We start from the raw sequence: 9,362 nt of genomic DNA on the forward strand, positions 1-9,362 counted from the left end.
CGGTAATTAGGGAGTGCTGGGAAAAGGACGTTGAAGAGAAATCAGAGTGCATATTTTTTCTCCCATTGTGGCTGGCTCATTTGAATGATAATGTATTGCAGTTCAGGGTGTAACATGGACTGCACTGAATAATGAGGCAGCTCTGGACTCCTGGCACCTGGGCAGCCAATGGTTAGTGGCTGGCGACAAAGCAGGAACATCTTTGGGCAAAAAAAAGGTGATCTCAACATGGCCAGAGACAGATGCTGGGCAATACCCCACTGCAGGCACCATCAGGAGCTGCCATCATTGAGAGCTTCATTTATTTTATTCGTAGTCATTTTTCCAACTGAGAGACTTAAGACGTCTGGCTGGTGGCATCCTGAGGAGATGAAACACTGGGGTCGGAGACCAAAGGAGGCGCAGAGCCCCCATCCCAGGGATATACTTCACATCCATGAGCCTGCTATCTGTTTTCAAGGAGTCAGGGATAAAGGTGGCTCAACTCCGGGGACACGGACAAATGACTGCTCGGGGTCCTGCCAGCCTAGGGATTTTCAAATATCACTTTATTTTTGTTAACATGGATATCCCTTGTAAGACACCCACATGTGTAGACACCTGGCGCGGGAAACCTGAAGCCAGCTGCTAGAAGCTGCATGGTGGGCGACCAGGAATGCAGTCTCCGGATCCAGACTGACTGGGTTTGAAGCCTGTTGTGCCACCACCAATTGTGGGCCTCAATTTCCCCATCTGAAAAATGGACAGATGATAACAAGAGCATCTACCTGATATGTAAGGTTGCTACAAGGTTTAATTGTGTAAATCAGTGTAATGCACTTAAAGCAGTGCCTCATACGTACTCAATACGCAGTAAATATTAGCTATGATCAGTACTGCTCTATGCAAATGCCAGGAGACACTTGACCTCCAGGTGGCGAAGCATGACCCACTGGGATTGGTGGAGATTCTCAACTCAGACGGATCAGGGCACCACTAAGCCGCCTACTAGCCAGTCACCTCAGACAAGTTACTTAACCTCTGAGCCTCAGTTTGCTCATATGTAAATGGGAATACCTAATAGTAACTACTTCACTGGGGCTGTTGTGAGGGATGAATTACAGATAACATGCACTGGAAAGAGAACCTGGCACATAGTACACACTCAATAAACACAGAAGAGTAACAGTGCCGGCAATATGCTATTATCACTATTATCTCACCATCACTATTATTATGACAATCCACCATTAAGGATTTTGGTCGTTAGGCAGTAGGCAATGAGATGTCATGAAATGTTCATTTGAGGAATTATCTGTCCTGATCTGTGCACATGAAATCTCACTCCGGTAGCAAGTGGGCTGAACAGGTAAGTGTCGGCAGAGAGACCAGGTAGAAGGCTTTTGCAATGATCAAGGCAGATGACGGCAATTGCAAAACCATCTTTAAAAATTCCTTAACCAGTTGCACTTGCAACTAAGTTATTTTATTTGTTTGTTTTTCTGCTATGCCATCCATCCCTTTCCCGGGAGTACTGGTGGACAAGTACTTGGAAAAAGTGACAAGGTAAATGAGGACTCTTGCCTCTCTCTCTTTCTCTCTCACCCCCACTCACAGCCCCCACATAAACATATGTTGTTTAATTTGTCTCAATTTAAATATGCAGCCCAACTCTTAGTAACATATCACACCTAGATTCCTAAAACCTTTCTGAATAAGACACGTGATTAGGGCAGAGCTAAATCATGTGAGTGACTTGGGATCGGAGGAGTGGGGGAGGGAGTGACAAGAGTTTTGCAAACGTTTTGAATCTATACCTAGACACCTACACTAATAAAGGCACCCTAGGCACCAATCCCAAAGCCTTCTGGGTCCTTAGTCTCAGAAACCTCACAGGAACATCGAGATCGCTACCTGCCCCCATTTTGGGTGCCCACCCTCCCCTCCACTTCCATTCGGTCGACAGTCATTTCTAAGTGCTCTTTCATACAGGAGGTGGGGGCCCACCCCACTCGCCCCCCACCCTCCCAGCGACAGGCCGCACCTTCTCCTTCATCTCTGGGCTTGTCAGCGGAGCCAGGATCCATGAATGGCAAAGCATTCAGAACTGGAGCCCAGACAGTGCTCATCATCCTGTCACCAGGACAAAGGAAGGAAATTCCATTATGTCACCTTCCACAAGGGAGAGACAGCGACAATTTCCCCCATAAACATTGCACTGACACTGTTATGATGTATCTCAAGCACTTCTAATCGGTATGGAAGGGGAGAGACCGCGGAAGCTCTTCAGTCTGCAAGACACTGTTCAGCTGGGATTGCGGTCTCCTGTTTTTACTGAAATGACCCAGCTTGGAGCTTCCACTACTCTCTGCACTCATCGCAGAGATTATATATACACACACACATACACATACATATATACACACTACATATATAATATATATACATATATATAATTTTCTACCTTTGCAAAGTATATCCACATTGTTCAGTTACTGTGGGTGAGCACCAGAAGTCAGGAGTATTTAAATTCAGACACCACATTTTCACCTGTTCATTTTCACCTCTTGCCCTGTCTGTTCTTCCTCCCTTACAAATTTTAAAAAGACAAAAGGTTTTCATTTCTCCATTTTGAAAAGAAAAGGGATTTTTTTCTTTTCTAGTTTTAAAGAAGAACTTACTTTCTATTACTTCTTACCAGTGGCAGAAATGGGCTTGATTTTCTAAAGGTTTAGTCAACACTGTCCAACCATGTAAGTGTTTTCAGTTTTAAACCTGCTTTCTCTCTCTCTGCAAATTATTTATTAATTATGAAAGCAGGCACCACCATAACCACATGATCAAATGTAACATCATCAATAATGGGACAAACAGACATCACCTGCTTCCTAATGTGATGCACTCAGGAGGACAGAATGCCACCTATGTGATATTCCTGCCAAAAGAGACATATCCAGGACTGAATCATGAGGAAATACCAAACTGAGGGAATTGTACAAAACAATGAGGCTCTGCTCTTCAGAAATGTCAACGTCATGACTCGGGAACTGTTCTAGAGTGAAGGACACTAAATAGGACTGTGTGGGGGCGCCTGGGTGGCTCAGTTGGTTAAGCATGACTCTCGAGTTCAGCTCAGGTCATGATCTCAGGGTCCTGGGATTGAGCCATGCCCCTACGTTGGGCTCCACACTGGGTGTGGAGCCTGCTTAAGATTCTCTCTCTCCCTCTCCCTCTGCCCCTCCTCACCCCTGCTCATGCACATGCACTCTCTCTCTAAAAAAAATAAATTAAATAAAATAAACAGAACGGTATGATAGATTATAGTATTGGACCAATGTTAAATTTCAAAAATTTGATGATTGCATTGTGGTTTTATAAGAAAATGTCTTTGTTCTTAGGAGATATGTGCTGAAGTATTTGAGGAATAAAGTCTGCCAATTACTTTCAAATGGTTTAGCAAATAATAATAAAAATGTGTATATGTATGTATAAGGACACACAGATAAAACACATGTGGCAAAATACTAACAGCTAATGGGTCCACTGAAGGGTAAATTGGTGCTTGTTGCACTATTCTTGCAACTTCGCAACTAAAATGTCCTTTGTGTCTCTTACTTCCCCATCTGTAGGTTTGAAATTTTTTTTAAATTACAAGCTGTGGGAAGTAGGGAAGGAGTCTGTTTACCAAATGAAAATGGGAATATCAAAATACAGAAAAATATCCTTCTGACATTAGATGTAGGAAAGCATTGCTTAAACAGAACATCAAACACACTAACCATAAAAGAAGTGTTCATAATTATATGACACCATAATTAAGAACTTTTTTCTATCAAATTAAACTTTAAAAACTGAAAAGTCAAAGTCCAGAGAAGATATTTTGCAACATACAAAACCTACAATGTTTTGGTACCTAGAACATATAAAGAATGTTTTCTACACTATATAACAGAAAATCGGGTAAAATATATAAACAAGTATTTTAGAATAGAAGAAATATGTGGCTCATAAATATAAGAAAAGATGCTCAACCTCAATAGAGATCAGGGAAATAGAAACTAAGACCACAATGACATAACAAATTGCATCTACAGTGGCAACACTTAAGAAGTTAACAGTACATGATGGAGAAAATTGCGATCACCAGAATTCTGATATCCTGCCAATTCAGAGCATAAATTGGTACGGTCACTTTAGAAAAACAATTTGGCATTGTTTTTCACTAGCTGTTCACCAAATCCATTTCATTTTTCTTCTGGGTCCCAGCCTCCTTTGCACTTAGGTATGGCCCTGTGACTAAGTCCCGAGCCAATGGAATGTAAGCAGAAATGATTGGAGCCACTTCCCTGACAATAAAATGTCCTTTGTGTCTCTCACTTCCCCATCTGGTGGCTATCTGTACGCTCCCAGGGTGAAGTTAGGTGCCTTATTTTCAAGCTGGTGAGCTTCCATCATCCTGGATTCCTGAACGATGCGGTGGGGTGGGATCCCTAGCACACCTCTCACCCCACCACCATCCCCTCTGAAAATAGGCTTTACATGAATAAGAATCCCTCCATTCTGTTAAGCCCCTGAGATTTTGTTTGTTTTCTTTGACAGCAACTAGTGTTACTTTTGAAATAAAGGCTTTAGGTTGAACATTTGCATATGTCACAACCTAGGAATTCAGTTCTAAGTAAATGTCCTAAAGAAACTCTTGCACACATACATGGAGAGGCATAATAAGAATGTTCTTAGCAGCACAGATTGATATAGGAAGAAAGTGGGAAAAAAGCCCATCAAAGCAGAGTGAATAAATAAACTGAGATTTAAAAAAAAAAAAAAAATCATACAATGGAATATTATACAGAAGTTAAAATAACCAAAGTACAACCACACAAACAATGCGGATGAATTGTAGAAATGTCAACGTGAAGGAAAATCAAGCCCCAGAAAACTATATAAAAGCTGTCATACTGGATAAAATGTTCAGAAACAAACACAACTAAACAACCATTGTTGAAACAGGCAAACATTTGTATTAAAACCACTTATCTGAGATGAAAGACACACAAACAAAATTCAGGACAGTGGCTCCTCTGTATGCACCTGACATTGGTAATGTGACCTGTCAGTGCCAACCACACGGCCACCAGCCATAACCAGCCAGTAAGCTGACAAGTGTGGGCGTGGAAAGGGGAAAGGCAGAGAAATAGGAGGGGGAGAAACACAAAGGAAGATGCAAATTATTAGTAATTCTTGAGTTCCTCAAATCTGGGATGGGTCTAGGAATCCCATTCTATCATTCTCTAACATGTAAGAAGCCATGAAGGAAGCAAGGCTGGACTCTAGGGTGGCAAGTGGAGGTAGCCTGGCCTGGGGTGGTGGCAGGGATGGAGAGTAATGGAGAAATCCAGATATCTACGGAGGAAAATGGGCAGAACTTCATGGTGGAAGTGGAGACAAGAGAGATGAAGATATTGGGGACAGACTGATTATTATGAACCAGATAATCACATGAACTCACCTGCAGAAGTGTTTCTCTCCACCCTTCAAGCAGTTCTCTCTTCCTATCCAGTGATATTCTGATGGCCACTGCCAGTCAAGCCAGACAGCAAAGTTCATATGCACAAGAGAGTGACCGACAATGCCCAGGAGTATGGGGCCCCCAGCCAGTCACCATGCAGACTCCACCCAAAAGTCTGACCAAGAACCAAGGGCTGGAATTATCTGGAGACCCTGCAGGCAGCTGGGCAGCCAATGCTACAAGTGGGGTAAGAAGACTTGGGTCCACAGGGTTGGGCTCCTGGCTAAAAGAGCTCCTTGCAGAATTTTCTTTTTCTTTTCTTGCCTTCCCGTAGAAGACTATAGATAGCTGAAGTTTCTGATTTGGATTGCTTCCATCCATAAAATAAAGACTATGAAGTCTTTTCACCCTAATCAGAAAAAAGCATCCTGTTGTCCCACTATATTCATCAATATGTCATATTTAACAGTTACAATTATTGACAGGTATATAAAACATTTGGTGACAGAGAAATAGCTTCCTATAAAGTGTTTATTCTTTTTTACTGATAATAAGTTGGCTTCCCTAGCTCTACCGAGAGAATACAGACCACTAACAAGAGATCAAATCCATTTATATGGCTTTCTACAATCATTCCTTATACTCTGGGGCTCTGTTCTAGACCCTGTCTTTTAAATTTCAGCATCCGTGAGAGCTTGGAGCCCTAAAGCAGGGTCACATTACTTCTGTAATGAGGGAAGTATAATTCTAATAGCATCATTCACAACACCCTTTCATCTTCCTTCTTCAAGACAGACTGTGCTACTGTGTGTCTATGACTTGAATCTTTAAAACAGAAAAATTTCAACTGTAGAGAAATATTAACCAAAGAATCTGTCTGTGCACCATGCCATGTGGGCTCCAAGCACAATTACAATAATATTGTATTAATAATAATTGTAAACATCATTGCCACTTGTATTTAATGCCTACTGGGTACCAGGCATTTCAGCAAAGCCACAATTTCCCAGGGCACAGCTGGGTCTGGCTGAGGGGCAAGTGGGTACTAAAATGTACTTGCCAAACCCTTTGTCCTTGGGCAGGCTATGTCATCTGGGAGCAAGGGGTGTCTTTGTAACGTTCTATCACGTCATACTAGAAGATATCTGGCTTATCTGTTATTTCTGATCCCTAGGACATCGATGCATTTCACAACGAGGAACTCCAAGTCTCAAAGCCCTTATGTTTTTTCTCATACAATATTGCCTTTCTACAGAAAGAGAACCTACAGATTGAATTACTATTTTTTTTTTAATTCTAAGGGAACATTGACCAGAAATAGGATTGATTCATCCATTCTTTTTAAAAATATGTATTCACTTACTCTGCATAAGGGAAACTTCAGCCGACCAAGGGGTGAAGCCTATGGTAGTCTCCAGGAGTTGACATTTTCATGAGAGAAACAGGCTGTCTGGGCAAATAATTACAACCCTAAGAGGGATAGTTCCGGAGAGGGAGAAATGTCCCCCCTGAGATGCTGGAGCAGCCTTTGAGCAGAGCCTTGAAGGGTGAGAACAGTGGGTATACAGAGATGGCAGTGCACTCCGGGCAGTCAAGAAGGCTGCCCCTGTGGGAGGCCATGGAACCTCGAGCATCCCTTAGCCTCCTCACCTCCTTTCTTGTGCAACTGGCCGGATCCTTTCCATCTTCCGCCTTTCTCTTCCCAGGCCAGGCTCGCTGGCCCGTCACTTTGTTCCCCTGCACAAGCCCAGTAGGCTGTGAAGCCTGATGGACCCCGCCCCCCCCGCCCCTCCCTTGCACCCACACAGTCTGCCTGTGAGAAAAAAAGTCCCCCCGCGGCAGGGGCCACCTCACTCTGGACCCTCGCCAGAGTTTGCCCCCAGTTTCCTAGGGGCTCTGCTTCCACTGTCACCACTAAGTCAGAACTGCTGCCTCCCCGGGGGAGCTTGCGTCCCCCGCCCCCCACCTCCCCTCCCCCTCGCAGGGGCCTGAGGCGGGGTCCCCCCCAAGCTGGCCCAGGTGTGCCCGGCTCCCCACTCCCGGCAGAGGGGAGGCTGAGCTCCTCCTCCGTCCCTTGCTCCCGACCTCATCTCCGCCAGAGGCCTTACTGGGGTATCATCCCTCTCGCCTCCGTCCGGTCCGGCTGCCTCCGCGCCAGGCAGTGCGGCGGGGGCTCCGCAGACAGCAGCGAAGAGAGCAGCGGCAGTGTGGGCCCGCGTGGAGCTGACAGTGGACGTGGCCCACCCCGTGCCGCCTCCTCCTCCTCAGCACGGAACAGGCTCCAGGCTCCGCCTGAACCTGACCGCTTCAACGCCGCCATCCCGCCTTGCAGCCTCCCCACCTTGGCCTCTGCGCTCTCCTTGCCTGGAACGTCCTCCCCACGCCGCCGCCCTGCCCTCGGGTGCCCTCCCACCTCCTGCCCGGAGCCCCCCCGCCCCGTCTGGGCTCCCCCGGGAGGCTCTGACCTGTCCTACAGCCGTGGCCGCCCTCCTGCTCTGAGACGCACGGGCCTCACCGGCTGTCTCCCTAACAGACGGTAAGACCCTTGCAGCCCCAAACGGTGGTTCCTGGGTGTTGGCGCTCACAGCCCGTACCATGGCACACGCTTGAATACGGTGATGACGTTCCCAGCACCCCCGCCCCCCCACCCCCCAGCATCACCACCTGCCCGGTCTGTTCCAAGCGCAGTTCCACACACATTCTCTTCTAAGAATCATCTAAGGTACTCTCTACTCCAATAAAGGAAGAAACTGGTTGAGAGAAACGAGCAACTCTCCAGCTGACACCACTAGAAACATGCGGAGCCTGAATTCTGAGCTGGGCCTCTGTGCGCACCAACTCTAGGCCACCACTCACGAGGGCCTGTCCACATTCGACCACGACACAAAGACTGTTTTCCAGACAAGAGATGAGTGAAGGAAGGACCTCACACTTGCCTGCCTGCTATGTGCGAGCATCTCCAGCACATCCTCCTATTTCATTCTTACACCCCTTCTGTACCTCGTGCCCATGTGGCATTATGGGCAGTACTTTGAATTATTTGAAGGACAGTCTCAGAGAAGGTAAGAAACCCGCTCCAGGTCACACAGCAAGTAACTGTGGTAACCACCGAATTCCCGGTGCTCTGATGACAGAGCGCTCTTTCCAGCACAGGATCCAGCGCTCCCTGGCAGGCACCCTCTCGGGATAGAAGATTCTCTTGATTTCCCCAGTGCTATCATCTCCTTCAAAATCCTTTCCCAGGGGAAAAAGGAGGAGAAAGCTAGCCTTAATTCTTCGCCTTTTCACATAGAAAGAGTTTTGTTTTGCTTTGCTTTGCCTTTTGTGCCTCTAATTTGCATTGCTTTAAGTACTAAAATTTGTACTAGACCTCACTAAGTTTGTAACAGAGGCTGCTGGTGTTCTAAACTCAAGCAGTGGTTTCTCTGCCTCTGGCAGGCATGATTTTGCCTGAAAAACGCCCTAATCCTTATCTTCAAAGCATTGGGCTGACAGCTGACCACGATCTCCCGCACACCCAGACGCCATCTTAGAGAGAAGCAAGCAGGAGGACGCGGCAGCCTCCACTGGAGCTCAAACTTGAAAGAGACCGAATGTTTACCAGACAGAGACAGTTTACACACGCAAGGCAGAGAAACCACGGACTGACAAAACGTGCTTTATCCCTGCTACCCAGAGGAGTGGGAGAGGGGAGGAGAAATGATCCTGGGCTCACAAGGACACCAGACTCCTCACAGAAAATAAAGAAACTGCATTTTCTTTGGGGTGGGAGGGGAGCTGAGCATCCCCCCCAAGCCTCTGCCTTGGTTCCGGTTAACAACGGCAGGATGAACTTGCCAGGGGTGTGGGAATTTGCTTCCCCACATCCCCAAACACT

Source organism: Phoca vitulina, unplaced genomic scaffold (assembly GCF_004348235.1).
Source record: "Phoca vitulina isolate PV1807 unplaced genomic scaffold, GSC_HSeal_1.0 scaffold6, whole genome shotgun sequence".
NCBI lineage: Eukaryota > Metazoa > Chordata > Mammalia > Carnivora > Phocidae > Phoca > Phoca vitulina.